Source organism: Lucilia cuprina, chromosome 4 (assembly GCF_022045245.1).
Source record: "Lucilia cuprina isolate Lc7/37 chromosome 4, ASM2204524v1, whole genome shotgun sequence".
Lineage (NCBI taxonomy): Eukaryota > Metazoa > Arthropoda > Insecta > Diptera > Calliphoridae > Lucilia > Lucilia cuprina.
The window spans coordinates 29,138,108-29,150,824 of NC_060952.1; the positions used below are offsets into that span (position 1 = coordinate 29,138,108).

Consider the following 12,717-nt stretch of genomic DNA (forward strand, 5'->3'; position numbering starts at 1 on the left):
CTGGAAGATTTCTGTTTTTTTTTTAAAGATCTTTTTACAGTTACAAAGGGATCCGAATTAATTAATAAAAAATTTTAAATATCTTTCATATTTTGTATTCGGCTGCATTTACGGGATTTGTGTTCTCGGTTTTTTTTTTTTTTTTTTGAATAGTTTGTTCGTGCTATGCTTAATTTTGAATTTTTTACAATTTTGCTGCTGTGAATTATAAGGATTATGCTGTGAATAGTGAACTTTAATATTTACATAGTAAAGATTTATAGTTTGAATTATCACGGATTTTTCCGTACAAATAGATTCCGTCTTACAATTTTGCAAAACTTATTTACAGGAATGTAAGACCAATAATGCATCAATCAATAGCACGTACAGCCATTATTTTACTTAGTTTCTACTATTTTACTTATTACTTAAATCAATACATTTCGCATTTAATAATTAGATTTTAAATAAAATATAAATATTTTCATAGCATGGAGTGTTAGAAAAGAGAGCGTAAATACCGCAGAGGCAAAAAGAGACAAACGTTAGTATTTTGGTGTTATTGAGAAGTTTTCAGAGTATCTTTAGCATATGGTCCTTCAGTGGCCAAATTGTACTTTTTCACTTTTAAAAATTGAAAAAAAAACATAAATATCTAAAAAATTGGATTTTAAGAAGTCGTTAATAATTAAGTCTCCGGCTAACAATGGTATATTTGGTATCGAAAAAGAAAATTTTATATTAAATGATTCGTACAAAAAATGTTATGGTATTAAATTAAATAAAAAATTTCTTGAAAAATATATATAAAAACATAAACTTTGCTGCATTAGCCAGGACAATAAAAATGGGAAAACTAATGTTATATAGAATAAAATCTTAACTTTCCAGGCATATTAAACATATTTCTAAATAATTACTTTATGCCAAGTTTACTAAAAGGAGACTCCAATGTGCAGTGTATTGAAATTGTCTTCAAAAACTTTATTTCAACAAACAATCGATTAGGTAAGACAGTAGTATTATAAATACTGAAAGTTTATAAAAAGGTTGTGCTTTTAAATATCTCGTATTTTTTTCACTGAAGAAAAAAACAGAAGATCTCTTGCAGTTGAATTTTTTTCAGCGTATTATTTTAAACTTTTCTTAAGAATATATTCAAGTATACTTACATATATCAAAAACTTGTATTAATATAAATTATGTTAATTAATGACAAATCATTATGTATGTGCAAATGACTCAAATTTTTCAGTAGTACTTTTAAGAAGAAAATTATATACATATTTATTTTCTTATTCTTTTTTTATGACAGCTAATTAATAAGAAATGTTTATCAGGGACTTTAATCAAAAAGATTTTTTGTTTACGTTTAAATTTAATAATTACAAAAAAAGTCTACATAAATTATATAAACTTGCTATATTTTTACTAGGAATTAGCAAAAACAGAAGTAAAAAAAAACCTTGTTTATTTTTATGTTTAAGTGGGATTGTTTTGTGTAATTTTTCATCACTCTGTCACAACAAGATTTGCATTTTGTGTAGGTCGATTGTGTTTTTAAAAATCCAAATCAATGTGAAATACATGAGTTGGAGCTGCTGGAAAAATGCCTACAAATTTACCTACATATGTACCTATTTCGAATATGCTAAATTATTAAAAAATAAAAAGTGTACATATATAGAACACTGTTTTAATCTTCTTAATAATAATTCTTTACACTTTATGATAAAAATATTAATGAACTTGATAATATCGAAATTTAATGCTTAATTTCGATGAAATTCAAATCCATGACAAAATACTTATAAAACTATTTAAGTTAAATCTTTAAAAAATAAAAAACATTTAACATTTAGACAACACATGTGTATAAAATTTTTAACATACACAGTATCTAAATTTTGTTGAATGTGAATATTTCATAAAAAAAAATTATTTTTTTTTCATGTTTTGATAAAATGTCAATAACAATATTGCTAATTGGAATTTTTGTTGTTGTTGCTTTATGTTTTAAATTCTGTAATGATGAATACACTCAAAAAGATTAGTAAACGCTATAATATTTCAACAAATATTAATACTGTAACATTTATATGTAAATTTTTCTAACGTTAGTAAATAATTTCATCTTAATTTTTTTTAAAGAAATTTAATAAATTAAATATTTGTCATCCAGTTCTAAGTTTTTCTAACATTTTAGATAGACTATATTAACAAAAACTTTATCGGCTATGCGCTTACTAAATAATAGAATAATTTCACTTTTATACACTTGTATATTGTTTAAGAATTATTATGAATTGGATCCAATGAGAAATCGCTGTTTCAATCAAATTGTTAATGATATGTTTTTTAATATAGATGCTGTATTTATGTGAAAAATTTCCAAGAATTAAAGTTATTCCTAATTCAATTTAAATCCATTAGGATTATTTTTCGAACTTTCAGCACATATCGCCATATATAGTTTTTATACCCACACCACTTTAGTGGGGAGGGTATATTGGGCAGAGATGGGGGTAGTGCACTATTTTTTTAATTAAATCAATATTTCACTAACACTAAATATTATTTAAAAAAATATATTTTTCACTAATTTTCATCAGCTTAGTGGTAGTGAAGCTTATATTTTTAGCACTAATATTTTTTAGTGATAATTTTATTTTTTTAACTAAGTATAACTCATTTGAGTGGTAGTGTAGAAAAAAGCACTACACTCAAATAGTTAAATATTTGAACAGTCACTAACAAAAGGCTTCAATAATTTTCTTTGCACTATTTTTTTTTTAATTTATTAATATCTTTAATATTAGGGCCTTTAACCTTGAGTGAAACATTTCTCTGTTGAAAACAAAAATAGTGCAGGAATATTTTTTGAGCTAATAATTTAGTGTGAGCTAATAATTTAGTGTCTTTCACTAGGCTGTAAAAACAAATATTTTAACTACTTTTAAAATATTTTTAGTTAAAAATTTGAAATATCACTATCACTATTATTGAGTGAGGCTTATATTTTTCAAATCATCACTAAACTTAAATAAAAGTAGTGAATAATTAGTGATAGTTAAAAATTAGTGCACTACCCCCATCTCTGATATTGGGTTTGTGCTGATGTTTGTAACATGCTGATGTTTGTAACATACAAAAATATTTGTCCTATACCTTAAAGCATATACCGGCGGATAGAGAGGCAGATAAAAAAATCACCACTACTCACACACTATTGGCATTTTTTCATTGAAATAGCACTGAAAAAAATATTTGGTTATTTTTAATTTTGAAGATTAAATTGCATTACTGTAAAATGCGAATATTTATAAACAATGTGTAATCAATGTACTTAAGAATGATAATTTCTTCAAATAGAGACAACATTTCTAATTAAAATGTACAAAAAAAGTATGAAACAAGATTAACTTATTTACTTTCATTGTTATGCATTCTAGAAAATTATTTAGAGTGTACGTTGTTTTTGTAAATTATGCTCTTGCTTTTGCAAGTTGTTTTTTGTTTTTTCAAATTGTGTTTGCAATTTCTTTAACAAAGCGACATCAAACTGCCTTGTTGAATGCTGTCAAGCAACTAAATAAAATATTTGTATTTTTGATGCTCTTGTTTAGAGGTTCGTATGCGATCGTGTTGTGTACATGTAATTTGCCGAAAATCTTCGTTGTCAGAACAATACTAGCGCCGACGTCTGCCTTAAAGTATACCAATCGGCTCAGAATCATTTTCTGAGTCGATTATGCTATTTCCGTCCGTCTGGCTGGCTGTCCATGTAAACCTTGTGCGCAAGGTACAGGCCGCAATTTTCAAGATAATTGGATGAAATTTGGCACACACGCTTCTCTTGGCCCAAGAACGAAGCCTATTGAAAATGGTTAAAATCGGTCCATTATTTCGACTAGCCCCCATACAACCGTACCCCCCAAATAGGACCTTTTGCTTATAATAAATTTAAATAATCTATTATGTTAACAAAAGTCGACAAAACTTTTTTTAATGATCGGGCTTCATTTGACCCTATCCCCCCCTATACAAACTCCCTTCAGAAAATGACTTAAAGTTCAAAATTCACTTACAAACACTAATAACACTTTTAAATTATACATAAATAATATTGAAGAAGACTTAACTCCCCCTACCAACATTTTTAAGGATAGGGCCATATTTTGCCATATACTCCCCTTTAAGCCCTCTTAAAAAATCTCTTTTTTTGCTAAAAAATATTCCGAAATAAAGTTAAAAAAAAACAAACTAAATGCTTTATTTTTTTTAAATAATCCCCATTTTTTAACATACATACTGACTGGTGTAGGGTATCATATGGTCGGCTACGCCCGACTGTACATTACATACTTGTTTTCTATATATTTTTTTTCTAATATATTTTCACTGAATTTAAAATATTATATTATGATCTAATATATTAACATTAATTTATTTTATACAATTGATTTTAAAAATTTACCTTATCTTGTTTAGAAAAATGTTTAAAATAAGTTTAATTTTTACCAAAAAAATACATAGTCAAATGTTTGAGAAATAATATCTAAGCACAAAAGTTGAATTAAACTAATTTCAGAATCATAAATATATGTACGTCAGGGAGAAGGGTATATATAAGTTTATCATTCCGTTTATAATATCTACAACAAACTTAATTTTTCGACCCTATAAAGTATATATATTCTGTATCCTTATAAAAACCGAAGTCGATTACGTCATTTACATCTGTCTGTCCGTATCTGTGTTGAAATCAATTTTCTGAAGTCCTCAGATATTTTTGATATTTCAGTCTGCAATAATCCTATACGACATGTTTTTGAGAAGTTTCTTATTTCAAATCAGCAAAATCGGTTATTTAATAATAATAACAAGTATTTATAAGCATAATGACATTTTTTTTTTTTTTTTTGAAAAACTAACAAAAATAATCTTAAATTTAACACTTTGGTGATGGGTATATAAGATTTGCTAACTTCTTTAATTTATTTTTATCATTAATTGAATTTAGAAATTTATTTGATATTAATTTTTGTTTACTGGATAGTATTATTCACAAAAATCTTCACGTATATACATAAGTTATTTACACCTTCATTTACACACTTACATGTTTAATGTCCTGTGTAAAGATTTACACTTCATTAAATTTAAAATACGGAAATATATTTTGAAAATATTTTGTTCTCAAAATAGCTCTATCGAAAATATAATAATTTGCAATTCAAACGCGAATCAATAGTTTGAATGATGAAAAAATAAATAACTCCCACGACCACACATTTTATACAATATTACATTGATTACAGTCTGAAGAGGACAAGGTATAGTTATTAATGTACTTTATTAAAACAAGTCTTATTTCGTTAAAAGATTTTTTAACAAATCTACTATTATACATATATTTCCGGCCATATATACTACATAAGTAATGAATGTTTTTCAAACGCCATTTATTTCTTAATAATGTATTTATATTGAAATGTATGTATGTGTGAGAAATGTTTACATTTAAAAATTATTTTCAAATTTGTCCTTTTTTATTAAAGTTCATATTCAAGTTTATTTTAATTTAAATAATACTAACAAAAGCGAGACCATAAAAGAAAATTTAATACAATAAATAATGACAATAACATGAATACATGTATAAATACACTTAATTAAAATCCCAAAATGCACATATTATGATTTTAAATAGGGTAAGCCAGCCAAAAACAAAAGCTGCAACAAGGCACTTTCAATGCCGTTTCAGAAATATTTTTGCGTTACTACCATAAGTTAGGAACAATAGAATATAAAATAATATAAGGATAACAAAACAGATCCTTTTAAAAGGATTGTAATATCATTCAAGATATTTGAATACAAATACTTAATCTGCCTTCATTTCCTTCAATGACGTCGATTTTCTTACATATTAACATTTTTACATTAACCATTGTTTCACTATTAAAATATTTCATTTATGTCATTACACTTACAACATTGAAGATTATATAACTTAAATGTGGATCTACCTTTTTAACGATTTATTGGCGGAATACAATTATCTTTAGCTGACTGGGAGATTGATTCATAGTATTATTGCTAATATCTTTTTGAGAATTTAGACAAAATTCGGCCAAGTCGAATCATATATATCTTTAAAAAATATTATTATTTATTAACTTAAATTAATGATTGATTATTATGAAGCGAGAACTACAGAATTTAAAAGAAATCTTTGTAAACGATTTATTGATTTGTGTGTATCTAAATTCTTTTACCGTATTGTGAAATATTTTTACGTATTATTGGCAAAAAAAGAGATTTTCTACATGAGGGCTTATAGGGGAGTAAGGGTAAATATGGGCCTATCATCATAAATTTTGGTAGAGGAATTTAGTCTACTTCAAAGATGTTTATGTAGATTTTAATCGTTTTATGAGAAAGTATAAGTCAACTTTGAACTTCAATACATTTTTACATGGACACACAGACAGACGGACGGACGGACGGACAGACGTGTTTCTGAGCAGATTGGTGTACTTTAAGGTGGGTCTAGAACCAATATTTTTGGATGATACAAACATCAGCACAAACGCATATTATCCTCCCTACTATAGTGGTGTAGGGTATAACTAACCATTAAGCTACTGCAGACGTCTAATTCGTCTTTAAATCAAAAAATAATCCCGAATATACTCATTTAAGGGTCTTAGAACAGTTGTTTATAGTTTACAAACAAAATGATTAAATCGATATACATACATCCTATCATTTTTTATTGTGGGTATAAAACTGAATGAAAGTCTAGAGAAAGGAACAGGAAACATATACAATACGTAACAACAACTTTAATGTTTCTTATTCTTATAAACATACATATTTTAAGATGTTCCTCGACATACATATGTATTTCCGTTTGTATTTTTAATGCATTTAGACACATGTCTTAGCAGTGGTAGTGTGCTGAAACTTATTTTACGTAGGAGTGATAACGTTATCATTTTAAAACTTTTTTTTTACAAAAAAAAAAAATATGATTATGCAGATTTCAAGTTACTACAAAAAAACGAGTAGAATGTGTAAATTTAATGTAAGAAAATGTAAAAATCATTAAAAATCATACAATATGTAATGTGTATGTAAAATTGTAGGAGTATTGTATGTTAAACATAATAAGTTCTTACTTATATGTATTATGATTGTTTTTTATAAACATCCAGTGTAGATATAAATAAATTTGTTATTATACTCGTAATATTCTTATTTTTTATATGAGAATGTATACGTGTGTATGTATGTATATTAACTACTTAGCGAAGTCAATATAAATATATGTATGTGTATGTATGTATGTATGTATGTATGTATGTATGTATGTATGTATGTATGTATGTATGTATGTATGTTGTATGTATGTATGTATGTATGTATGTATGTATGTATGTATGTATGTATGTATGTATGTATGTATGTTTATCTGTATGTTGAAATCAGGTTATCTCAAGTCCTAACTATCTCACGATGCTAATGCTAAGAAAATTAAGTCTGGGAGGTCCCACACCTGTATTACATTTGTTTGATCATAGCTGCCGTGTAATTCAAATAAAACATGTATATGTGAGCTATGATAACTTATTATTTTTTTAACACATACAAATATTGATAGTACATATATTTACGCAATACTGTCCCCAGCCTATAACTTATTAAATTATACCAGTATATCGATTAAAATTGACACAATGAGGTTTTATAAAAAATTCAAACAAATTCTTCTTTATGGTATACGCACAATTGGGACGAACGACGAATTTCGTAAAGCACGACGAACTAGTCGAAAGAATTTGTTGCGTAAATTCGTCGAATGGAACACAATTAAATTATTCGTACTGCGAATTTGTTTCAAAATTTGTTTGTTCGAAATTGGAAAAAGTAAGCAAAAGGAACAAAAATTATATTTTTGTGAATCTCCACGATTTTGAGATAATTTTAACAGCTTTAAAATTTATTCGAACATTATTTCGAAATTAGAAAATGTAAGAAATTGACCTCGAATAGAACTAAAATTATATTTTTGTGAATATCCCCAATTTTGAGATTATTTTAACAGCTTCAAAATTTTTTCGAACATTATTTCGAATTTTCGAACTTAATTTTAAATATTACAACATAGCATTGTAGTGTCATCAAGTGTATTCCAAATTGCCAAATTTTAGACAATTCGGGCCACCAGAACTGGTTTTAATGGCTTTAAAAATTTTTCGAACTGAAGTTCGAATTTTCAAAAATTTTATTTTTAGTATTTATGGCGCAGAGATTATTTTAAGACCATAAAAATTTTTTCGAACATAACTTCGAATTTTCGAATATTCGAATATAATATTGTATTGTCATTAGCTGTACTCACAACCACCAAATTTCAGAAAATTCGGGCTTTCAGAATTTTCCCCAATTAATTCGTCGTTCGTCTGCGTAAGAAATAGAAATAAACCTATCACACAGTTCGTTACGTACGACGAATTTCCTCATACGCACTAATTGAGCGTATTTTCATATACTTTAGTGTGTTCTATATCTGATTTTCGTTTCGAAAAATTCGTCCCAATTGTGCGTATAGCATTAAATTCTGTAAATATTTGTTCATAATTTATCCTACTTAGTTTCACACTAGAGTCCACGATATTTTCGTTTAATTTTAGTGTCTTACTAGTTTGATTGCTAATTTGCTGCCTTATTTTCCTTGGGTATAAATGAACTTAAAAAAAAATTTAAAAAATTAAAAAAAAAAAAATATTTATTTAAAAACATATCGATTATTGGCGAATCTCAAGATCCAACTCTGAAGAGTCCTGCTAAAAATCCCAACTTTTGTTGCGAAATTTTATAAAATTGCTAAAAATAATTTTTGATTAAAATTTAAATTAATTCTAAGAGTCAACAATCAACAACAAAAAAAGTCTTAATAAAATACAACCTCAGGATAAAAACTTTGTTTGAAATGTTTTCCTATTATTGGCTTATTAAGAGCCAGAAGTAAAAAAAAATAATTTGCCGCCTAAGAAGATCACTTTCGACATTTTGAAAATGCTTATTTTATTGATAAAAAATATTTCGAACAATTGCATAAAACTAAACAATTTTCAACAATGTACAAAATCTTTCGTATATATTATGCTTTTATTATTTTATTTATAGTTAAACGGAACAAAAACATGCTTAGGATTTTATTTGTCAACCATTTTAAAAACCTATTATTTTTTATGAATATTTAACAGGAAATATGTATTTCCAGTTAAATTTTCAGTATAGTTGTGATAGAAAATATAGATTTAAAATTCACATGTTGTATTTCACAGAAAATTTTTTTTGGAATAATCAAACAAATATTAGTACCCTACATCCCTGTCGTAGTTATTGGTCTTACTTATTAATCACTTCAGAACTATCTTCTGAAATTTTCTATTCACCGATATATGTACATTTTTTTACATGTTTACATTTACATTTTTAGAAAACTAACTTTTTATTTCATGTATTGTAGCGTACATTTAGCACAAAATATTCACATGGTATGTTTCTATAAATACCATTGTTAATGGCATCGACTGAAAATATCAAAAAAATAAAATACTTTTAAATCAGTCATTCAACATTTTGCGAATTCCAATCAAAATCTTTTGAATATTTTAACACAAATATATAGTTTGTATTTATATATGTATGTACATATGTGTGCCTAATGTACGATTTTTCTTATGGTATTAAATCTCACGTACATAATTCCCTTGTATTTAAAGAGAGTTTTCCCGATATAATTTATATGAAAACAACAATCAAATCTTTATGTTTGATCCATCTGATAAAAAACAAATCGGCAACAAATCTCTACTTAAATGTTTTAAGGCAAAAAATTTGATGTTTATATTTTACTTATTTAATACAAGACTAGCAAACTCCGAAATTCAGGTTGTATTTACATAACTACTTACTTTTCAATAACTACTACTAACCGTCTACATTTCTTTGAAGTATTATAGTAATGACTTACTTACCGTTATAGAAGTACTTTATCTTCGGCTTTTTCATTTTGAAGCACAAAGTTCTTACATTGGCCTGAAACCTGTAAATATCTTAGCCATAAGTCTATACGACGAATCATAAAAAACATACATATGTACCATAAAAAAGCTTGGTTCGTCGTATACACTCATGGATAAGATGTTCACACATTTCATATGCCTCGCGAATTTCATTAATAAAATCCAAAAATAAACAATTCTTCTATAACAAAATAATTACTTTTAAAATCGTCTATTTTTTGAACCATTCTAATGCTTTTAGAGGCGTTTATACCCATTTCTATTTTGAAAATATATACATTATCATGCTGGCACGCTTCGAATGAGGTAATAAATTCAACATATTTTGAATTCAATTGATTCGCTAGCATTTTCACATAAACGTATTAAATTGAAAACTTGACTATCAATGAATTTTAACTGAAATATTTATTATGTATGCATGGAAATGAGTTTTTTTTAACGATGATTTGTTTTTTTAAAGTATTTCAATCTTTATTCTTCATACATATTTCTTGTTTTTTTTTTTTAATTTTTTAATTTTTAACAAATGCTAAATAACTCCTATAATATTGTAGGTATTTAATTAATATTTTGATTGTTTTAATTAACGAATTAATTTATGCTATTAGAAATATCATTTAATTAATTTACTTAATAAATTAATATTTATTTCTGTTATAAAAATTTTAATTGTTCAATTAATGAATTAATTAATTTTTAAATTATAATTTAATTATAATTTTTTAATTATTTTGAAACATTTTTGAATTAGGCGTCAGTTTCAAAACTCTTGTAACATTTGTAAAGCAATGAAAATTTTTTTAAAAATCTTCAAAGACCATAAATAATAAAATAAACCAAACAAAAATTAGGTCAATATCTCTCAAAGATATCTGCGATTTGAATTTTGAAAACTATTTTTTATTTTGATAATATTTTCACAAATAAAACTACTGTTAAGGTCAAAGTAGAAATATGCCTGTATAGTTTTCCATATAATATAGTAATAACATGGAGGGAAAAAATACCCAGCAAAAACTGGGTAATGGCTTTCAATTGTAATTACTTACCTAATAACATACTTTTCAATGACTACTACATATGGTCTACATTACATAGATATAGTTTAATAAGGTCTTACAAATAATGTGTTATTGAAATACTTTCATTAGTCATCTTGCTAGTGAAGAAACAGATGCTGTATACGTTTATACATGTGATTTACAACGACGTACTTTTTCTAATTACTTGTAATCGTTTGTGGTAAGTACTTGCCTCAAATGACATCACCTTGTTAAAATAATGACTTAAAATGCTATTGTGTAAGTTAATTTTTACATGGTAATGAAAATTTTTACTGGTTATACACGCCTAGTACCAAATTGAAACCAAAGTATTTATAATTTTTTAATAACATCTTTTGTCAATGTATATACATACGTACGACAACACAATGTAATGTTGACAACGAAAGTTTTCAACATTGCATCAAATCGTTGTCAAAATCTAAACTTAATACACATCCTTTATGTAAATGTTAACAAACATGGTAAGCTCACTATGCAACGACTGTTATTGAAAAATTAACATTATTACTTTGGTGTCAATTTGGTACCAAAAGTGTATTTTTGTGTTCACCTGTGTGCTTTTTTTACTATATTTTGCCCGGTTAATCAAGGATATTCATTTCAAACAATTTGTATCCTGTACTGTTGTACTGAAAACTTTCATCAATGTTAGGTATTCTATGCACGCCATAACCACAATATTTATTTTAGTTATTCGAAATTATTTCCTTTTAACCCAATTCATACATTTCAACAATGCTAGAAAGTCCTAAAATCATTATGTCCTAAGGCAATAAGTAGTTCTCATATATTTACAAATTAGTTTAAATATGATTACAACTCACATACATACTTGTAAAATTGAAAACTTACTTAACTTTCATTTAAACAATCTGAAGAAGAAATATGAATGTTTGCTTTAGCAAACAAAATCGAAAAAAATGAATTTTTCCAGAAAGATACAATTATTGTATGTGAGTACTTACCGCATTGTGAGTGAGTGTGTAGGCAAAAATGTGTTCAGTGATAATTTACAACCACGTAGACACAATTTTTATTTCCTAAAAGCATTTTCTACCTTTTTTTGTGAGGAGTATACAAACATTTTTGTATAAAAGAAAGATTCCAAATGTCAAGGGATGTTATAAATTTTAAGAAAATAAGAGTTTTATGTTCATCTGGAGGGAGTTTAATACACTTCATGGTGACATAACGTTTATGGCAAAAGAAACGGAAACAAAGGAAAACGTAAGCTATAAATAATGAAATAGCATTGACCAAGGTGAAAACTCTATGCTAGAGTATAAATGGTTTAACTTGTTATATTATTTGTTTTACATAAATTATTTAGCGTTAACATGACTTAAGGCTTTAAGACCTCTATATATTTACAAAATTTTAAAGAGCTTAAACATTGAATTAAATTATACATATACATATAAACAGAAGATATTTGTCAATTAAAGTTAAATTTTACGGATTTTTATAGTGTTTTATAAAATATTAATATCATATGTATTGATATTTATAATATTAAGTTTTTATCTTTTTGCAGGTAAATTCAACTATTTTTGACGGTAAGT

General features: G+C 26.1%; 2 protein-coding genes across 6 annotated transcripts in view; one reads left to right on the top strand and one right to left on the bottom strand.

Annotated features, from left to right (window-relative positions):
* The window catches only part of LOC111677556 (golgin subfamily A member 7), a 141,287-nt gene that overhangs the window by 88,359 nt on the left and 40,211 nt on the right, over positions 1–12,717 (top strand). Inside the window, exon 3 of the mRNA XM_046950372.1 lies at positions 12,690–12,711. The gene's annotated coding sequence lies outside the window, so the exon portion shown is untranslated. The remainder of the gene's footprint in view (positions 1–12,689; positions 12,712–12,717) is intronic.
* The window catches only part of LOC111677552 (neuropeptide F receptor), a 49,933-nt gene that overhangs the window by 21,718 nt on the left and 15,498 nt on the right, over positions 1–12,717 (bottom strand). The gene's annotated exons all lie outside the window — the stretch shown is intronic.